The 23,166-nt window shown below is 40.4% G+C and overlaps 1 long non-coding RNA gene across 1 annotated transcript in view; it reads left to right on the top strand.

Moving 5' to 3' along the window:
- LOC132535774 (uncharacterized) overlaps positions 1–23,166 on the top strand; it is a 128,926-nt gene that overhangs the window by 78,782 nt on the left and 26,978 nt on the right. The window lies entirely within an intron of this gene.

Genomic DNA, 23,166 nt, shown 5'->3' with positions numbered 1-23,166 from the left:
AGTAGATCTGAACAGTTTTCTAAAGAAGAAATACAAAAGACCCAAAGGCATATGAATCAGTGCCCCACTTATCAGTAGAGAAATGCAAATTAAAACACACTGAGATTTCAGCTCACACCTGTGAGAAAGGCCTGCATCGTATCTTGTTGAGTTTTCAGGGGATTTTCATTGTTTTTCGTAGTTGATTGGGAGAGCAAAATGTGGCTGCTGCTACATAGTCTCCATAGTTTGTATTAACAGAGGATAGAGTAAAGCACTTAAATATTTTTTTATATATATATACTAATGCATTTATTAAGCTCAAAGTTCTACTGGGTAGTTCTTCTGTACTAGAACCACTTATATAATCTCTGTTGATCTAGTTTATGATTTTAATTAATTAATTAATTTATAAAATGGAAACACTGACAAGACTATAGGATAAGAAGGGTACAATTCCCACTACCAGAACTCCACATCCCATTTCTTCCTCTGATAGCTTTCCTGTTCTTTATCCCTCTGGGAGTATGGACCCAGGGTCCCCATAGGGTGCAGAAGGTGGAAGGTCTGGCTTCTGTAATTGCTTCCCCACTGATGGGCATTGGCAGGTTGATCCATACTCCCAGCCTGTCTCTCTCTTTCCCTAGTGGGGCAGGGTTCTGGGGAAGGGGGCTCCAGGACACATTGGTGGGGTCGTCTGCCCAGGGAAGTCAGATTGGCATCACAGTAGCATCTGGAACCTGGTGGCTGAAAAAAGAGTTAACATACAAAGCCAAACAAATTGTTGACTAATCATGAACCTAAAGGCTGGAATAATTCGTATGAAGAGTTGGGGGATCTTCATTTTGTAGATAGTTAGTAGTTCTATTTTAGTTATATTCCAAAGAGCCCAGGAATAACACAGTAGACCCCTTTGTGGGCCCCCATAGGATCTTGCCCTCCATGTGGATCAACAACAGTAGAGAATGTTCCATCCTCCGAAGGGAGACTGGACAACATACTCTATGCTACACCTGAGGAAGATGAGTCCTAAAATTGGGGCAGCTTGGAACATTCCTACTCATGACCACAGAATGTGAGCTCAGATCTATAGGGATGCAGAGGTCACATAGGCTCCTAAGCTAAATATGGGCCCCAGATCAGATCAAATCAATGGGGTTTACAGTCAACAATATTTGTATACCTTTCCCATATTTGGGAGCTGCTCCAGCTTTCTGGTCCTTTTTCCAGTCATGACATCATCTCCCCAGACAATAACTTGGGCCCACCCGCATATCAGATATCAGGCTCAGGAAAAACAAAACAAACAAACAACAACAACAACAAAAAACCCCAAACTTCAGTTTCATGAGTGCTGTCTGTTTGACTCATTGGAACACCTCAAATATGGTGTCTTCTGATGACACAGGAAGCAAACAGCTCTTGGTCTTCTGCCTGTGGCCCCTCACCCTGCCTTTCAGTCACTGTGCCTTTCTGTCTCACTACCAACACATTGCTTTCAGTTTTTCCTTTTTCTTTTCTTTTCTTTTCTTTTCTTTTCTTTTCTTTACTTTTCTTTTCTTTTCTTTTCTTTCTTCCTTCCTTCCTTTCTTTCTTTCTTTCTTTCTTTCTTTCTTTCTTTCTTCCTGTTTTAGCATCTAGTGCTATAAGAGGACATACTTTCATTGCTCTCACCCACACACTTTTGGTGATTTATTTCAACAACCTTAGGAAACTAGCAGCATCTCTCCTCAACTGTACAGTCAAAGGTACACTTACAGTAATGGCTTATCTTATCCTCAGCATCCGCCACTTAAGTAAGTGCTAAACTTGCAATAAAGTCATGTTACTAGACTCTTACTGTTTTATAATACTTTAGGAACCCTTGAAGATTTGAACAGTGTGCACCCATTTCCTCCTTCACCACTTTTCATCCCTTAGCTTGATTCAGCATCAAACGAGCAGTGTGTCAAAGTAACATCTGCAATAGTCTCAACTTACCTATCCCATGACACTTTTCATCATTTTTTTCTTTTATTTTTCCTGGCAATTGATAAGGCCAATCAACAGGGTATATCTCTTCTTGTAATTTGTTTTGTACTTAGAATCCTAATTACCATAAAGGGAGTTGAAGAGTCATTTCTATGTGGAATACTTATTACCAAGGTTAAGAGACTCTATGCTTAACATTTAATTGGTTTATAGTGCTGCAAAGCTAGTCTTCAAGGTCATAGCAAAATCTTACTTATGAACACAAAAAGAAAATGCTGACAGCTGTTCAAGAAAAACAGTTCAAAGTTGCATTTTCTTGAGCAATGACGGGTTGTTCCTTGCATAAAACACCAAGTCAAATGTGTCTTTAAATGTCTCTTTGACTAACAGAATTAAAAAGTTGGCCCTATCCTGAAAACAAATGAACTGACTTCAAATGTGACTTCTTTGTACTTCCCCTTACATCACTCCATGTATGAGTAATTGACAATATTCAGATGATTCTGACAAGGAAGTAATACACACATGTCAATCTGCCACCCACCAACTCAAGGTTTTTCCTCATACAAGAAACTGATGGTTCCATGTTCCCTTGCCAATGAAAGTAACTGGGTTGTGATCAGCCTCTAATGTATCCAACTATAGTCTAGCTCTATCTAGGCTGTCTCCTGTTCATTACAAGAAAGCTATATAAAGTGATCATCTAAACACTTACAATGGCCTATTCCACTCCTGGTTTAAGCTTTTGAAGGGGCTTTCCCCTACATTTGGGGTTCAATCATAGCATACCCCATGATCCAGAACCTATGTACACATATTATATTGATTTTTAGGCCTGCATTTACCATTCCAATGTCTGCATGGGATGATTGACTCACAGACCTTCCCTTGGCTAGTTTTTCCAATAGGCCAGGATTTAATTCAATGCTTAAACATTCTGTAAGGGCTTCAAAAGAGACATCCAGTCCCAAGATCTCACTGTGTACAGAATGCAACCCAATTTGATTTTCTCCTCAATTACTGTTTATTTATTATTGCCCTCAGTGTCATCGCCGAGGTAGGTTCATGCATGATGAATTCACTGATTCTGGTAGCCATTTCTTTCTTTTTTTCTTTCCTGTTTTCTCTAATTTGATAAGACAGAGAAAAATTGAGGGTGGCGATAGAGAGGGAGACAGAGAGACACCTGCAGCACTGCTTCACCACTCATGAAGCTTCCCCTTCCCTACAGGTGGAGACCAGGGGCTTGAACCCCAGGTCCTCACACATGGTAACATGTGCCCTCAACTGGGGATGCCACTGCCCAAACCCCTGATCATTATTTTTAGAATTTCTGTTTGTTTCTATCACAGTATCCCTTCATCTTGAATTTCCACTGCCACCAAGCTGGCTCTCAATAAAATATCTGTGGAATAAATAAATAAATATAATCAGGTTGATAAAGACTATAATGCACATAGGTATTCAGGCAAAATTACCACTCCTCTGTCACCAATGTTCCCCAAAGTTTTTTTCTTAAAGATATTTTTTTATGGAATTCTACATTTCTGCTATGTGAGCACTGAGTTAGTTATGTACAGTTGGATCACAAATTACTCCAAGGCTTAGTGGTTTAAAGCAGCAGATACTGATTATCTCACAGTTTCTGTGGGTCATAAGACTAGGAATGCCTTCACTAGGCCCTCTGCCTCAGGGCCTGTTAGGATGCAGTCAAGGCATTGGCCAATGCCCTAGTTATCTCAGAGGCCCAAGTGGAAGAATATGCTTCATTCTTGTTGTTTGAAGGGTTCAGTTTCTCACAGGCATTCACACTGAAGGCTGGAACAAACTATTTCCTCAATTCCTTGCCCTCTGACTTTTCCGTGTGGCAGTTCATATTTGACAATTTGGTTCATCAGAGTGAGAAGATGACATAAAGCAAGAGAGGATAACATGGAAACTAGATCATTTTGAAGCCAAATTCTGGTGAATGACAATGTTGTTTTGCTAGATTTTCACTGTTAGAAGTGTGCCACTAGGTCCAGCCCACACAGGAAGGGAGATTTCTCTTGAATACCAGAAAGCAGGGTTACTGAATTTGGAAGCCATTTTAGAGGCTTCCTGCCACAGTCACCTAGCTCTGTTTGCATAAATTATTTGTTCCGTTCCTTTCTTTCACTCTGTTCTGTTTCATGGAGTTTTCTCCTCTTGGAGGCAACTCCTTGGTCATCATGCTTACTTTGTGTCATTTGTCTCTGAGTTCTCCCTGACAGCTTGGCGATTTTTAAGAAAAACAATTCAGTTCAGAGTATATAAGAAATTGAGACAAACAGCTAGTCACAATATTTTAATAAAATAAGGAGAGCATAATGGTATGTACTAAAGATTGTGTATTATTAGAAGATAAATATTTATTTGTTCCTTCAAGAAATAACTATTGAATGACTATATATGCTGGGCAGTAACCATATACCTGAGTATATGAAACAGAAAAAAAGAAGTCTTGCTTTCATGGACCTTTCTAAACTGATGTAGTGACCAGATAATAAACTAGATAAAATGCACAGCATGTTAGTGTTCTAAATTAAGACGAGGGTGACATTTTAGAGGCAGTGGGCCACTTCCTTCTGATCCAGCATATTGGGTCCCCCTTTCCCCTGAGTTTTTTTTTTTGTAATTTTTTTCCTTTTTTCCTTTTTTTTTTTTTTTTTTTTTTAGTTTTAACAATCATTGACAAGACCACACAGGATAAGAGTGGTACAATTGGGAGTCGGGCGGTAGCGCAGCGGGCTAAGCGCACGTGGTGCAAGGCAGTGCTGCAAGCATCTCTCTCTCTCCCACTCTTTCTCTTCCTTCCCTATTAGTTTCTCTCTGTCTCTACCCAATAAATAAATCTCAAAAGAAGATATTAAAAAATAATATAAGAACACATCCACAATGTAATATTATATAAAAGAATAGATGAAAGCGACTGCACAGAATTGTGCCAGTAGACATCTATGGATTGCTATTGATGTGTGTATGCAGTGTAAACTGTTAAGTCATTATTGACAGTTAGTGTTATTACAGATGATATTATTTCTCCTCTTATTAATTTCCTGTATTACTCATATATTCTACAATTGTTTTGGTCTGTTTGTTACCCCCTGTAATATATATGTATGTATAGTTTCTTCTATTTTCTTTTTTAAATATAGGAAAGAGAGACAGAGACAGAGAGACAGAGAGGCAGGTCATGGCACTGAAGCTTCCTTCAATGTGCTGGGGACCAGCCTTGAACCTGGCTGCACATATGATAAACAGTGCCCTATTCAAGTGGGCTACTTTGCCAGCCCCATATGTTGAATGTCTAATCCCTAAAGAGGATGGTATTGTAAGATCGGGCTAGACTGATAATTCAGCAAGTAGAGAAGAGAACTGAAGAACAGGTCTCTGTGAGATGTTTAATCCCTGGGACGAGACCTTGAGGAATGGGGTTAGCGTTTGTATATGAGGCTTCCCAGAGCCCCCTTGCCTTCCACCTGAAAGATCCGATGAAAAACCTGTGACCAGAAAAAGAACGGTCACCTGACCATGCTGGCACCTTGATTTTACACTCCCAGTCTAAAAATTTGTAAGATCAATGTCTGTAGCTTATAAGATATCCCACTCTGTATTTTGTTACAGCAACCCAAATGGACTAAACCAGTAAGGAACAAGTGGAGGTAGGGAAGCTTACACTTTGAAAGGTCATAGTAATTAACCTTGTCAACAGACAGAACAAAGTCCAGTTACATAAGTTGCAAAATGTGTACTAGATACATTGGGTCATTATTTATATGAGAGGGAAAAAACATTTTCATTAGAAGAATGAGGAAGGCAGAATTCAGAGGTCAAAGATTAAAACTGAGGTGAAAAGTTCAAGAAAGTTAGTTTGTCTGCATTTTACAAAGCTCTGAATGTGGATAAAAAGAACTTGTATAGTAGTTGAATAGGATGCAGGTGTGAGACCCTGTGCAAATGAAAAGATCTTCAGGTGATTTCTAGACAGAGGGAGGATCCAATAAAGAGACTGAGCAGGACATGCCTGATAGAGCAAGGACGGGGCAGCCACAGAAAGAGATTGGGCTTGGGCCACCACTGTGGGTTGGCCTTGAACAGGTAAAGGACTGGGCAGGCTTCTACTGGGAGGGAAAGAAAGGAGAAAGCAATGAATACAGATCTGTTTACAGAGAAATTGAGAGAGACCTCGTGATGACCTCAATCTTCCACTGATGTAAAAGCAAGGTCATCTGCCAGGAATAAAATCAGGTCTCGTTTGGAGGAGAAACTTGAGGTGAGTTTTGAAGTTTTGTAGCAGTGCTTGAGGGGACTGGAAAAAAAAAAGAAGAATGGACCAAACTCAGCTTGCATAAAATGACTGAGAGGTTGAGCTGGGAGACCAACCAGGTTTGGAAGCCATGATTATATGCTGAGCCATTGTGTGTAAATGTTTTTGAATTTCTTTAACTGAGTGAAGTTATCAGCTAGAGGGTAAGATGTGGTAAGAAAGACGGAAAGGAAAAAAATGGGGCCCTAAAGTAGGTAGCAAAAGGAATTACAAAGCCATTATGTTGGGTGAGGCAACTCCAAAATCTTCAAACTCTCCTGGAATTATTCCAGAAGAGAAAGATTACAAGGCTGGACTTTTTAGCAAGGGAATGACTAACCAGTTAGGAGGTGAGGTGAATTAGCCACAATTTGAAGAGACTGAGAAGTGAATACTGGTGGACATGAATTTCCAAGAAGAGTGGGGGTTTTCTCTGGGGGTGAGTAAAATCCAGAAGCAGTGAAATGCTAGCTCTCTTCTCAGATTTATGACTCACCTTGTGGGAGACTTACAGCTAAAGATGAGGCAGTGGAGAGGGTGAGAGACAAGGAGAGAGAGAGAGAAAGAGAGAAAGAGATAAGAGAGAGAGAAAGAGATTTTCCAGAACAACTTAAGATGGATAGGAGATTGTTAAAAATCAATGGAATAAAGTTTTCAGTAGAATCCACAGTTAGGTGGAAGCAGGAGTGACAGGAGTCCAGAGAAGAAATTAAATGGTAAAAAGGCACCAGCATGAGAGAATAAAACAAATTTGTTGTTCAGCAGTTAGACAAGAAACATGTATGGACAAAGAACTGATCTTCAGTGCCCTAAATTTCCAGCAAGTGGCTTGGGGGCCAGAATTAGGTGACCCCCACTAAGTGGTGAGGGAGTCCACATCTGCATGTGTGTGTGCGCGCGTGCACACACACACACACATACACACACACACACACACACACACACACACACACACACACACGCCTATGATAAACCACAGAGGCAATCAGCATTATTCTTAATCATAAAAAATCCTTGGTACATTCTAATAATGAATTTCTTCTTTCTAAAAGTTGTGGAATATTTTAAAGTAATTTTAGAAACCTCAAATTTTTACCGAGAATTAATACTCATATTATACTTATGTAGTCAAGAAAAAAAGTGATTTCTGTGAAAAACAGCACTTGGGTAGTTGTTTTGATTTAATTTGTTTTATTTCCTAGTGGAAGGAAATCAGTACTCTAAAAAAAAACTTTGAATATTTAATTAAGGAAACAGTTCATCTTAGAAATAGATATTTATGCCCAATATCTGAGCCTGGTTCCTACCTAGTGCATCACTTTCCCAGGATGCTTTGCAACTATGGCCTGCAGAGGTGATTCAGACCTGGCCTACCAGCTGTGTACACAACTTGGGCAAGAGTCCAGTGTTGAGTATCACAAACTATAAGGTCTGATCTGGTGTTTAATGTGACTGGAATATTGCTCTCTTGATACTAGTTCTGCATTGTGGTGTTGGTTAACTCAGATTATCTTTCTCTTCACCTTTTCCTGAGACTGTTTCTGAAACCCTCCCAGTGATTCTGTGACCTCCTAAATGCTCTTTCATTAAATTCCTTTTATATATTCCTTATATCTGTCAGTCTTGGTTTCTGTTACTTGCAAGTATAAAAACCATGACTGAAACTTTCAGGTACATATAACGACTATATGTATGTATGTGTGTGTGTGTGTGTGTGTTTAAGTACAGGGACTATTGTGTAAGTACAGGGACTAAACTTACCCTGTGAACTAGTGATTTCACTACTACTTATTAACTAAACAGAAAAGCATACATGTACTAGAATGTTTAGAGCAGCATTACAATAAAATACAAAAACTTAAAACAATACAATTATACATAAACATCATGCATTCATTATATCAAATAATACATGAATGTGGCAAATTCTTTTAAACAAATGTTACACAGCAATGATTAGGAACTACTGCTATTTCAACAATATAGATGAGTCTCAACTTTTGAGCAAAAGGAACCTCTGTTTATATACAATCCAAAAATATACATGATATTGGGTTGTCAGAATTGCCATAACATATTTTTCTTTGCAAAGAAAAAAATACGTCATGACTTTTCCAACAACCCAATACTATTATTCTATGTGAAGTCAGGGTAATATTATCTCTTTCGAGGAGATAGTAGCTGGGAGGGGGCCCAAAGTGAAGGCTTCTAGTATTCTGGCAATATTCTATGTCTTGACATTTGTGGTAATTATGTAGAGGTGTTTTCTCTTAGGTAATTCACTTAGTACTCTTAAGGTTGGTGAAATTTCATGTGTGTGTGTGTGTGTGTGTGTGTGTGTGTGTGTGTGTGTGTGTGTGTGTGTGCTTATTCATGAAAAAACATGGAACAAATGAAACTGGGTTCAGAGAGATCAAAGAATGCCTATTAGTGAGGATGTTTGACTCCTAAGTTTTTGTAATTGTCTCTGAACAACCTTGTGAGGATGGCAGTGCCAACATTAAGGACCCAGGTTCAAGCCTCCAGTTCCCACTTATAGGGGAAGCTTCACAAGTGGTAAAGCAGGTCTGCAGGTGTCTCTGTCTCTCTTTTTCTCTATCTCCCCTTTCCCTCTTGATATCTGGCTGCCTCTATCAAATTAATAATAATAATAATAATAATGATAATAATAATAATAACTGGTAGCACAAATTGCCTTCAGTACGAGAAACAGGGTGCTAGAGGGACAGAGTTAGAAGAAAGAATTCTATTCTAGACTCTTTAAATTCTGAAACATAGCAATGTTTTGTATATTTCAAAAATATACAGCTGGAGCCCCACTCCCCCAGAGCCCCGCCCCACTAGGGAAAGAGAGAGACAGGCTGGGAGTAAGGATTGACCTGCCAAAGCCCATGTTCAGCAGGGAAGTAATTACAGAAGCCAAACCTTCCACCTTCTGCATCCCACAATGACCATGGGTCCATACTCCCAGAGGGTTAAAGAATAGGAAAGCTATGGGGGGGGATGGGATACGGAGTTCTGGTGGTGGGAATTGTGTAGAGTTGTGCCCCTCTTATCCTATGGTTTTTGCCAGTGTTTCCTTTTATTTCTTTTTTCTTTTTTTAATTTTATTTAAGAAAGGAGACATTAACAAAACCATAGAATAAGAGGGGTACAATTCTGCACAATTCCCATAACCCGACCTCCATATCCCACCCCCTCCCCTGATAGCCTTCCCATTCTCTATCTCTCTGGGAGTATGGATCCAGGGTTGTCGTGGGTTGTAGAGGGTGGAAGGTCTGGCTTCTGTAATTGCTTCCCCACTGAACATGGGCGTTGACTGGTCGATCCATACTCCCAGTCTGTCTCTCTCTTTCCTAGTAGAGTGGGGCTCTGAGGAAGTGGAGCTCCAGTACACATTGATGGAGTCGTCTGTCCAGGGAAGTCTGGTCAGCATTAAAAATTTGATTTTTAAAATAAGAAGAAAAATACACCTAAAATATTAATTAGGACCAGGGAAATATCTAAGCCACAGAGAACAGGACTTTCACAAATGAATCCCCAAATTTGAACCCCAGCACCTCACATACCAGAGCTTACTGTTCTCTCTTTCTTTATCTCTTTCATAAAATAATGAATGCATGAATAAACAATAACCCTACCCTACAACAAAAGGCAGGAATCTTCCTAAGACAGTGTGTAAATAACATTTACAGGTAAAGATCTCAGAATTATCAGAGGTTCAATTTTATGACTTTAGTTCAAGTGAGCATTTATTTTCATAAATGAAAATAAATTTATTTTCATAAATGATTTTATTTTCATAAATTTCATAAATTTATTTATTTATTTTATACTTTTTTCGCTTAAGAGCCTTATTTATCTTTGATAGCCAAGTTCTTTCTTTTTTTAAATTTATTTTATTAGTGATTTAATAATAATTGACAAGGCTGTGGAATAAGAGGGCTACAATTCCATACAATTCCCACCACCAGAGTTCTATATTCCATCCCCTCCATTGGACACTTTCATATTCTTTATCCCTCTGAGAGTATGGACCAAAGATCTCTATAGGGTGCAGAAGATGAGAGAGGTCTGTCTTCTGTAATTGCTTCTTCGCTGGACATGGATGTTGACAGGTCGATCCATACCCCTAGCCTGCTTCTATCTTTCCATTAAGCAGGAAGAACTAAGAAGGACACCATAAAGTACTTAATCAAATATTCTCTACTTAGACCTAGATACCCTCCTCACCTACTTCCTATTTCACTTCACTCAATCACTGTAAGCCTAATCCTGTCAGATAAAGCAAGGACTACAAAAACAGGATAAGGGCAAGAATCTAGCACGATTTTTTAAAAATATATTTATTTATTCCCTTTTGTTGCCCTTATTGTTTTATTGTTGTACTTATTATTGTTGTTATTATTGATGTCATTGTTGTTAGACAGGACAGAGAGAAATGGAGAGAGGAGGGGAAGACAGAGAGGGGGAGAGAAAGGTAGACACCTGCAGACCTGCCTCACAGCCTGCGAAGCAACCCACTTGGGGGGAGGGGCGGGAGCTTGAACCGGGATCCTTACGCCAGTCCTTGCACTTTGTGCCACGTGCGCCTAACCTGCTGCACTACCGCCTGGCCCCCTAGAAGTATACTTTCACAACTATACTTACATGTGTGAGTCAGTATGCTCACTACTAAACTTCCAGTACCACTGCATTAAAAACTATACTGCCACATTATTTTGAATATTGATTAGTTTTTCAGTGTTGTTCCATATGGCTGGAGGTGTCAATTCTTTGTTAATATTACGTACCTGAAAATCACTTTTTTCCCTTGACACACATGATTTTAAATCTTCATTTGAAAGTTTGTATTAACAGAGGATAGAGTAAAGCACTTAAATCTTTTTTTTATACTAATGCATTTATTAAGCTCAAAGTTCTACTGGGTAGTTCTTCTGTACTAGAACCACTTATATAATCTCTGTTGATCTAGTTTATGATTTTAATTAATTAATTAATTAATTTATAAAATGGAAACACTGACAAGACTATAGGATAAGAAGGGTACAATTCCCACTACCAGAACTCCACATCCCATTTCTTCCTCTGATAGCTTTCCTGTTCTTTATCCCTCTGGGAGTATGGACCCAGGGTCCCCATAGGGTGCAGAAGGTGGAAGGTCTGGCTTCTGTAATTGCTTCCCCGCTGAATATGGGCATTGGCAGGTTGATCCATACTCCCAGCCTGTCTCTCTCTTTCCCTAGTGGGGCAGGGATATGGGGAAGCGTAGCTTCAGGATACATTGGTGGGGTCATCTGCCCAGGGAAGTCCGATTGGCATCATGGTAACATCTGGAACCTGGTGGCTGAAAGAAGAGTTAACATATAAAGCCATATGAATTGTTGACTAGTCATGAAACTAAAGGCTAGAATATTGCAGATGAAGATTTGGGGTCTCCATTCTGGAAATAGCTAGTAGGTCTATTTTAGTTATATTCCAAAGGGCCCATGACTTTATTAGTTTTTGCCTGAGCCTGACATCTGATATGCAGGTGGACCCAAGTTATTGTCTGGGGAGATGATATTATGGCTAGAAAAAGGTCTAGAAAGCTGTAGCTCCAAAATATGAGAAAAGTGTATAAATATTGTTGACTGTAAACCCCATCGATTTGATCTGGGGCCCATATTCAGCACAGAAGCCTATGTAACCTCTACATCTCTGTAGGTCTGTAGGAACATTCCAAGTTGCACCAATTTCAGGACCCATCTTCTTCAGGTGGTAGATAGAGTATGTTATTAAATCCCCCTTTGGAGGATGAAACATTCGCTACTGTTGTTGATCCACGTTGAGGGCAAGGTCCTATGGGGGCCCCCAAAGGGGTCCATTATGTTGTTCCTGATGGAGATGACCAGTGATAATGGAGAGACGAGTCTATTCGAGGTCTAGGCTCATCATCAAAGGACAAATTATGGTGAGGTCGGGTATGATACAGCAAATCCTAACAATCAGATTTTCATAATCTACCCAATTGCCAAATAATTTGATTATAGCAATAACTATCTATTGCCTTCTTAAACCCTACGACAACAGGAACCTCCCGCTTCCTCTATATAAAGCCCAATTTTCCCCAGTCCTGGAACCTCTAGGCTGGAGCTCACTTTCCAGCATGCTTCTCTCAATTCATGCCAACTGATACTGCGTCTGCTGATCCCAGCCTATTCAATGCAATCAGTACCACCTCAGGATGCTTCACTTCCAACTATGTCCAGAGACATCAGGCATGGAATGTCAACCCTTCAGCCTCATTACTTGGGTGAGACCTTTCCTGGCTCATAGGACTCCTTAATTCCATTTCAGGTGGCACTCTTCTTAACAAAACCTTAAGAACTATATATAGACCAGGGCCCATGAGATAGGGCATATGTGTACATGTATCCATAAGTTAGGGGGTAATATATACCTTAAAGCGAAAGTGCACAATAGTTCGCAGTGAGTCAGTAAATGAAGCAAGCAAGTAGAAAGCACATAAATCTTAAACTTACCGCTAACCGTCTTTTGCATCTATGTACATGCGATCACATATATACACAAAACTCCTACTAAGATGACTAGAACATTTCTAATACACCTGAGGGTTCCCTTAAGACCTTGCTACTTGTTCCATTCTCCTGGAGGAAACCACTATTCTGGTTTCAAACACCACACATTAAAATTTCTCATTATTAAAGCCCACTTCTTTTTTAAATTTAAATTTATTTAAATTTATTCCCACCAGGGTTATCACTGTGGCTTGATTGCCTGCATGACAAATCCACTGCTCCCAGTAGCCATTTCTCTCCCAACCTTTTCTTTTTTTCTTTTTTTGATAGAGACAGAAATTGAAAGAGAAGGGGCAAATAGAGAGGAAGAGAGAAAGAGGAGCCCCCACAGTACTGCTTCGCCACTTGTGAAGCTTCCCCCTGCAGGTGGGGACCAGGGAATTGAAGCCAGGTCCTTGTGCATGGTGACATATGCACTCTACTGGGTGTGCCACCACCCACTCCAGTGGACCATACTTAGGTTTGTGTGGATTTTTTTAGTGCATCATTAAGTCTGTGACAGAAACCCACATTGATGAATGCAGTGGTAGTTCATTTTTATTGCAGAAAGATATTCTATTGAATGAATAAGCTATAATTTGTCTATTCATTTACTCTTGGTGAACTAAGTTGCTTCTACTTTTGGTTTGTTATGAACTTTGAGTGATTATGATGTATCACTGTAGGTTCATCTTTGATAGAATAAAAAGTACCATTCTGGGATCCAGTAGATAACTCAGCAGTAGTAGACAGGTGAGAGAGGTGTGAGAGGTCCCAGGTTTGGTCCTTGGTAACACCAACAGCCTGAGTTGAGTGGTCCTCTGGTCAAAACTGAAAAGAAGAGAAGTTGTAAAAAAATAAAAAGTCCAATTCAGGTCAGTAATGTTGACAATAGGAGAAGCATTGCATGTGTGGGGGCAGAGTACATATAGAAAATCTCTGTACCTTCCTCTGAGTGCTATTGTAAACCTGAAACCATTCTTTAAAGACTCTGAATAAATAAGCTTTGAATGTTCAACTGGTAGAGCATCAGACTTGCATGCCTGAGGCTCCCTGTTCAATCCCTGGTACTGCATGTTCTGGCTATCCTATCTCTACTCTTTCATACATATATTAAGATAAGAATTTTAAACAAGGAGGCAAGGACTGCAGGTGTAACTCAGTGGTAGAAGGCATACCTTATATATTTGAGGACCTGGGTTCAATTTTTGCCATCCTTCATACTCCAAAATGAGCCAAATTCCTCCAGAACTTTCTACTTACTGCATTTTGCTTCTATTTTTTAACAAGTATTCTTTAAAAAATATTCTTATTTATTTATTATTGGACAGAGACTGAAAGAATTGAGAGGGGAGGAGAAAATAGAGACAGAGAAACATCTGCAGTACTGCTTCAACACTCGTGAAGCTTTCCCCCTGCAGTTGGGGACCAGGGGCTTTTCCCTGGGTCCTTGCTCACTGTAATATAAATGCTTAACTGGGTGCACCACCGCCTGGCCCCTTTGAATTTTACTTCTAGATCTTGAGAGCATGACACTGAAACTTTGGTAATTACTATTTATATTACAACCCTGCTGCATGGCTTTGAGTGTGCATTCTTGCAATAGCAAATATACAGAAAATGCAAATCTGCACAATTTTTGAAGTAAACTGTCCCAACAAAATCAGTCATGCAGTTACACTTTGAAATAACAGTGGTAGTAGTGACATTAGTTGCAGTGGTAGAGCTTCTGAATTGCAAGCATGAGATACTAAGTTTGATCTCTGACACTCCATCTGCCAGAGTGCTGCTCTGGCTTCTCTCCTCCTCCTCTATAGCTCAGGAAATAAAATTAATTTTAAAAATTCACTCATTAAAGTCCACTTATACAAATTATTTTTTACTAAGACTGGCAATGGACCCAACTGATGAATAGGATAGAACGAATGAGTTCTTTCACATTCTTTGACAGTGTGAAACCTAACTTATTTCCAGTGTATAGAAAGTTTTAACTCTGTATATAAACATGTTTCTTCATTTCAAAACCACTGATACAGGGCTGGCAAAAGAACTCACCTGGAGGAGCCAGGTGGTGGAGCACCTTACTGAGTACACATGTTACAATGAGCAAGGACCCGGGTTCAAGCCCCTGGTCCCCATCTACAGGGGGAAAGCTTTGCAAGTGGTGAAGCAGGGCTGCAGGTGTCTGTCTGTCTCTCTCCCTGTCTTATCACCCCCTTCTATCTCGGTTCCTAGCTGTCTATATCCAATAAATAAATAAATAATTAAAAATAGAATAAAATGAAATAACTCACCTGGGTAGTGTGCCCTGCTTTGCCAAGTTCACGACCTAAATTCAAGCTCAGTCCCAACCGCACTGGAGGACACTTTGTATTGTGGTGTCTTTCCCTCTCTCCTTCCACCTCTTTGTCTCTTTATATCTCTCCGATGGCTGACATTCCCCATCGAGACAGACGTACAACAATTCACTCCCTGGCAATTCTTCAGTGGACATCTGCTTTGGACTCGCACTTCTATCGGACTCACTGGTACACCTCTGACACTTTGCACAAAACTAGCAGCTTCTCTTTATGCTGCTGGGTTTCTCAAAGACTGACTGGAGCCAGCTGCCTTGAGACTCTAGGCCATATCCCCGCCCCCATGCTAGGTAATGCCCACAGAGAAAAAAAAAAATGCCCGTCGAGGCAAGTAACGCCCCCCAGAGGCAAAAAAAAGGTCCCCCTCAGGCCTTCCCTTGGCAGCACACTGGTTCTTGTCTTACATGTTCCTCTATGTTTGTGCCAGTTTCTTTTTTGAAAATGCCTGTACGATATAGGTTTCTGTTCACCCCACACCCCTGATACTGTGGTCATTTAGTTAAAAAGAAAAGGGGGAATTGTTGTTATGTTTCATATTGGTTTGGTCTCCTTCCCCCCACCTCTGGGAGAAATTGGTTTGGCCCTTGCTAGTTTCGCGCCTCTTTTTCTCCCCGCCCCTGATGCTAGGTAGTGCGGGAGTTCTTGGTGCACCGAACGAGGGGATGCAGGACAGATCTGTGTGGTGATTAGTTTAAGGGTCTCTCTCTGCCGCCAGAGCAGAAAGACAGGAGAGCACATGTTTGCCCGCTTGTGAATAAAGCCTCTCTGCCCAGCCGTGTGTCTCTGGTCGTCTCTGTCTACCGCCGCGAAGCTAGCCTGGCCTGCTGGAAGCCCCAAATTCTAACGACACCATCTGAAAGACTCAACCCAGAATTGCAAAAGCCTTGGTGAGGACAAAAAAATAACATTAAAAAATGTAGTACACATTGATAATGAGATATTGATATATCAATGAACCTTTCTCCTTTGTCATGCCAATTTACTTCTCAGTTAAAATACTAGTGAATGCCCTCATTTATGCTCATCCACAAGTATTCAAAGTCAAATCAATGGGCAATTGATCCAAGTGTTTCTTGAGTTAACTCTAACCATGCCAAAATAGGTACAAGATTGACTATTCTTTGGTGGTTTGTGACATCAACTGAGCTACATGAGTGAGTTATAGCTGCATGTCCCCTCTAGGGCTATCTATTATCCAATATGTCTTACTTAATTTTCAGTTTCAGGCAAGCAAATTGACCATGTATATTTGCTTATGTCAGTAGTTAATTTTAGATCACTAATCTAATTGGAAATGGCATGCTCCTTTAGCTTGTCATGTAAAAATGCACGTTTTCTGATTAATGTAATTCATTCATATTAGATTTGACTTGACAGAATGGTGATGTGTAATATAGGAGGTGAGTATGACAGGCTTTCTCCCTCTCCCACTCAGTCACACTCTTTATAAATGGTCCAGTCAAGGCATCAGTTGGAAGTACCTTCCCTTTAATGAGATACATTTTGAGCTTCCGCTTATTTTGATGTGACCTTCTTGGTGTTTTCTCACTAGTATGGCCACCCTCATGAGTAGGGCGCCATTTTATCCACAGTCACATACCTGCGTATTCATTTATGGCAGATGTACAGCCACTCTTTATTTATTTTTAAGTATTTTAATGAAGGAGAGAGAGAAAGAGAGAGAGAGAGAGAGAGAATGAATCTAGAGCATTGCTCAGCTCTGGCTTATTGTTGTGCTAGGGATTGAAACTGGGGCCACAGAGCCTCAGGCATGAAAGTCTTTGCATAACTATTATGCTGTCTCCCTCGCTATCTCTCTCGCTCTCTCTCTCTCAACATTGTTGTGCATTTGTGCAACTGAACTGCTTGTAAGTTGGAAAAACTATCTGTTCATTAATTCATTATTATTATTGTTTTTTTATTTATAAAAAGGAAACACTGACAAAACCATAGAATAAGAGGGGTACAACTCCACACAATTCCCACCACCAGATCTCCGTATCCCATCCCATCCCTTGATAGCTTTCCTATTCTTTAACCCTCTGGAAGTACGGACCCAAGGTCTTGCAGAAGGAGAAGGTCTGACTTCTGTAATTGCTTCTCCGCTGAACATGGGTGTTGGCAGGTCGATCCATACTCCCAGCCTGCCTCTCTCTTTCCCTAGTAGGGTGGGGCTCTGGGGAAACAGAGCTTTAGGAAACATTGGTGGGGTCGTCTGTCCAGAGAAGTCTGGTCGGCATCATGCTAGCATCTGGAACTTGGTGGCTGAAAAGAGAGTTAACATACAAAGCCAAACAAATTGTTGACCAATCATGGACGTAAGGCTGGAATAGTGCAGATGAAGAGTTGAGAGGTCCTCTATTTTGTAGATAGCTAGTAGGCATATTTTAGTTATATTCCAAAGGGTCTGTGGCTATACTGGTTTTTTTTTTTCTTTTTTTTTTTCCCGAGCCTGAAATCTGATAGGTGGATCCAAGTTATTGTCTGGGGAGATGATATCATGGCTGGAAAAGGAACAGAAAGCTGGATCAGGGAAGAGAGTAGCTCCCTAATATTAGAAAGGGGTATAAATATTGTTGACTGTACACCCCATCGATTTGATGTGGTCTGGGGCCCATATTATTATTATTGTTATTATTATTATTATTATTATTATTATTATTATTATTATTATTATTATTATTATCTTGGCTAGAGACAGATAAAGTGAAGTGGAAGGAGGAAATAGAAAGAAAGATACCTGCAGCCCTGCTTCACTGCTCCTGAAGCTTTCCCCCTGCAGGTGGGGACTGGAGGCTTGAACCCAGGTCTTTGCACATTATTACTCATATACTCTGTGAACCACCAGCAGGCCCCCAGACATTCACTTTTTAATGTATTTGTTGCATGCTTAATTTTTTATTGTGGTCACACTGACTGCATCATTGTATTTGTTCAGGGGTGCTTACTCACACTGCTTCAAAAGTAAGCTGTCACACTGTGCCCATGAACAAAGTGCTCCAGACCCTCATCCACCATTGATCAGCCCTGCACCTTTCTTGACCCCTAGTCTTCTCCCTATGGCAACATCAGCACCATGGCCTGGATCCTAGTGGTGTTTTCAGGTTGGTTCTGCTTGATATCTTGCTATGTTTTTTTTTTTTGTCAAATTATGAAACTGTTGACATGGGTAGACCTTTCCATTTCCCCCAAATCGGTATCAGAATACACCAAAATGCCATCCCCATCCACCATTTGCCACTGTGTCTCCAAACCCTGGTCTCTCCCTCTGACCTTCCAACCTTGAGTTTTGGATCTGCTGAAATAGACCACAGTTTATTAATGTTGAAAATTCATGTTTAAATATACTTTAAAAATAATGGGAGGAATTATGTATCATATAAAATGATGCTGTGAATTGCGTAGAAAAATTAAGAACTAGTAAAATGAGAATTTCAAGTAAAAATAAAGGAAATATGTTTAAAAAGAATGAAACAGTGTGACTACAGGGGTGGCACAGTGGGTAGAGAGAGTACAGGACTTGCAGACACAAGGCCCCAGGTTCAATCCCTAGCCTGATATATGCCAGAGTTGATATCTGATTTTTCATAAACAAATAATAAAACAGATAAATGAATACAACTTTAAAATCAAAAAGACTAAAAAAGGAAAAATGTCAGGTTGAGAATTCTTGATATTAAAAGAAGACTACAGGAAATGATACGAATTTCATATACTATTTATCCTTAGTTATCAAAGGAACTGAAAATTTCCTTTTACTCACTTTTTGTTTAGTTGAATCTAAAAGAAATATACTTTTCAGAGATTTAATATAAAATATTTTTAGGCCTTACTATGTTTTCTTTTCTTTTTTTTTAATTTTATTGCCCCCAGGGGGCTCTGCCTGCACTATGAATCCACCACTTCCAGTGGCCATTTCTCCTTTTTATTTTATTTTTAAAATTATTTTAATAGATTGGACAGATAGAAACTGAGAGGGGAGGGGAAGATAGAGAGACAGAGAGAAAGAGAGACACCTGAAAATCTGCTTCACTGCTCATGAAGTGTCCCCCTGCAGGCAGGGAGTGGGGGCTTGATCCCTGGTCCTTGCACATGTGATATGTTTTCATTTTCATAACTAAATTTTTTCAGTCTTACTGAGGTATAATTTACAAGTAAAGCTATGTATTTCAGGTATATGACTTGCTGACTAATAGACATATACATTGTAAAATAACTACTATAATTAAGTGAATTATCCATCATCTCACAATAATTAACATTTCGTGTGTGTGATGAGAACATTAAAATTTGCTCCCTGGGGGCCTGGCGCAGCAGGTTAAGTTACATGGCGCGAAGTGCAAGGACCAGCATAAGGATGCCGGTTTGAGCCCCTACTCCCCACCTGCAGGGGGGTCGCTTCGTGTGGGAGGTGAAGCAAGTCTGCAGGTGTCTATTTTTCTCTCCTCTCTGTCTTCGCCTCCTCTCTAGATTTCTCTCTGTCCTGTCCAACAACAACAACAGCAATGGCAACAATGACAACAACAAGGGCAACAAAATGGGAACAAAATGGCCTCCAGGAGCAGTGGGTTCATAGTGCAGGCACCGAGCCCCAGCAGTAACCCTGGAGGCAAAAAATTGCTTCCTTACAATCTTGCAACCCACTATCAATCACAAATAAAAAATTAAAAAAAAAAACACTTGCCCTCTTACACCCATCAGAATAGTTCACTTGGTTAGTAGAATACTTTCTCGTGCATATGGCTCAGATTCAAGCCTAGCCCCCACCACACTAAAGAAAGCTTCCTTGGTGCTGTGGTGTCTTTTCTTCTCTCTCTCTCTCTCTCTCTCTCTCTCTCTCTCTCTCTCTCTTGCTTTCTGACTGAAAAGACAGTCTGGAGAGGTGAAGCCCTAGTGATGACCAAAGGAAGGAAAAGAAGATTGACCTTCTTAACAATTTTCATGTGTGCAATGCAGTATTGTTAAGTGAGATCATAATGGTATATATAATGCCCCTAAAAATTCATCTTCCAACTCAAAGTCTCCACTCAATGTCCAGCATTGTCACATGCCCTCACCCCAATCCCTGGCAGCCACCATTTTTCTCTGCTTCTAAAAGTTCGACTATTTATATATATTTATTTATTTATTTATTTAAAAAAGACAGAGAGAAATAGAGAAATTGAGAGGGAGGGAGAGGGAGAGAGAGAGAGAAAAAAAACTGCAACACTACTTCACCACTTGTGATGATTTCTCTCTGCAGGTGGGGACTGGGGATTTGAATCAGGGTGCTTGCACATTGTAACATGTGATCAACTGGGTTTGCCACTGCCCGGCCCTGTGAGTTGGACTTCTAACTTAATTGTTTAAGAATTAATTCATGAGACATGAAAAGGGAGAGACAGCAAGAGCACCCGTGGGTTACACATGGTGCCGGAATCCAAGCTGGGGCCTCGTGCACCAAAGTCCTGCACTCTACTTCTGTGTCACTCCCCCAGTCACAGCCACTGAGTCAGACTAGTTTTTAGATTCCACATAAGACTGAGATCATGTTATTTGTCTTTTTGTATCTGGCTTAGTTTACATAGCAGAGTGCCCTCCAGTTTCTCCCTTTTGTATAGCTGAATCATATTCTGTTGTATATATGCATCCATACATAGCTCCTTACTTGCTGAGTTTTAATTCGGGCCTATTTCTGTGATTCTAATTATCTATATAATCTTGACATTCATAACTCTATAGTCACTTCCCACCCATACAGGCACTGTAAATGCAACATACTTCCAGTGAACCAGTTATATCTCCCATCCCAATGTACTTACTGTGCTCTCTGTTCACCTGGATAGCAGCACTCAAATCTGCCAAATAAATGGAAACTCATACTTGACACCATGCTATGCTTTCACCTAAGAACCAGTTCAGTATACTTATCTTCCTCTCTATCCTTTTTTTTTCATTCTCTGTCATCTAACTTGACTCTGTCCACAATGTCTGATTTGTTGTCCCTCTCTTGACATGCCCCCACTTAAGTCTCCTTTCCCCACTACAGTCAGTTATCTTTCTGTAACTGATATGTTACATTTTGCATCACTTTGACTTCCATCAGGAAATAGGCACATTAAGTTGAAATACTAAAGAGAACTGAATGAAGAGCCTCTTCACAGAGCATAGACAGGCTTGACAGAGCCACTAAAGACTATGGGGTCACCCTGGAGTCAGCAACACTAGGGATCTATTACCATCTCCTAGACCTACTGGAGCAGTGTGAGAGCCAGAGCCAGAGAGGCAAGGTACCTGGTAGCATTGCTGTCACAAAGGGTTTTAACTGCTATTAGGACCACCATACAATTTACTTCTCTGTCCCCTTTCCCTCCCTTTCATCTCATGCCCGTTAATCTCTTGAGGGAGACTCACACCCATTACCCAAACCCAAAGCAAAACTGAATAATCAGAGCCTCAGCACGATAAATTCTTAGGAGTCAGCCATCCCACCCACACCATAGGACACAAAGTAGAGCATGCAGTGGAGGGAAATTGATGGCAGACTAAGGAAAATCCAGAATAACCAGCACATTCTCTGAAAATAGATTCCTTGCAGGGTTCTTTAAAATCTACTTGCTTCTCCATCCCATCCCTTCTAGAAACATCTGTCCTACTGATGAAACTAGATGCAGCTAAGTCATAGCCTCTCTCCATCAGTTTCTCTTCTGCGCCTCATTCCTCCTAGAAGATCCTTCCATCATAACTCCAATGTCATTATAGTCCATATTCTATGGGCCTTCTTCCCTCCCTTTGAGCACAGAGTATTTAAGTACAGAATCCTCATCTTCTTTGACTTTTAATCTTTAATATGTAGCACATTAGTCCATAATGGCTGTTTATTAAATACTTATAAGGAAATATTCTGGGGGCTGGGCGGTAACACGGTGGGTTAAGCGCATATGGTGCGAAATGCAAGGACCAGCATAAAGATCCTAGTTTGATCCCCCGGCTCCCCACCTGCAGGGGGTTGCTTCACAAGCAGTGAAGCAGGTCTGCAGGTGTCTATCTTTCTCTCCCCCTCTCTGTCTTCCCTTCCTCTCTCGATTTCTCTCTGGCCTATCCAACAACAAAATCAATAACAACAAGGGCAACAAAATGGAAAAAATAGCCTCCAGGAGCAGTGGATTCGTGGTGCAGGCACTAAGCTCCAGTGATTACCTTGGAGGCAAAAATAAATAAATAAATAATCCCAGTTATTCTCCAGTATAGTTTTATGCATGGCAGATCCTGTATGCCATTAAAACATTCATAGTGAGGAAATAAAAAAAAATGTTGGCAATTATTTCAGAACCTCGAGAGCTCATCCTTTCACCATCCTATTGCTATCTGGCCTCTCTTCAGCTAATTGGTCTTGACCATCATTAACAAGAGTGATTTTTCTTTTTTAAAATTGTTTTATCTTTATTTATTTATTGGGTAGATACAGCTAGAAATCAAGAGGGAAGGGGCTGATAGAGAGGGAGAGAGACAGCGAGAGACACCTACTATCTATAGCTTCACCTCGCTCTCCTTGTTTCTCCTTAATTTTCTTTTTTTCTTTTAATATTTATTTATTTATTTATTCCCTTTTGTTACCCTTGTTGTTTTATTGTTGTAGTTATTATTCTTGTTGTTGTTGATGTCGTCTTTGTTGGATAGGACATAGAGAAATGGAGAGAGGAGGAGAAGACAGAGAGGGGAGACAAAGATAGACACCTACAGACCTGCTTCACCGCTTGTGAAGCGACTCCCCTGCAGGTGGGGAGCCGGAACTGGGATCCTTACGCTGCTGGTTCTTGCGCTTTGCGCCACATGTGCTTAACCTGCTGCGCTACAGCCCGACATCCTCTCGTTAATTTTCTATACACACAGTTCACAGTGGTCTTTCTGGTGTCCCCACAAATCTAACATGCTGGTTCTTTTGTCCTAGTCCTTAATGCAATGCCCTTTCTCCTTCCTGGACAGCAGGAGT

This window comes from Erinaceus europaeus, chromosome X (assembly GCF_950295315.1).
Source record: "Erinaceus europaeus chromosome X, mEriEur2.1, whole genome shotgun sequence".
Taxonomy (NCBI): Eukaryota; Metazoa; Chordata; class Mammalia; order Eulipotyphla; family Erinaceidae; genus Erinaceus; species Erinaceus europaeus.
The sequence above is the reverse complement of the archived record's forward strand: the minus strand, read 5'-3'. Positions and strand labels throughout refer to the sequence as shown.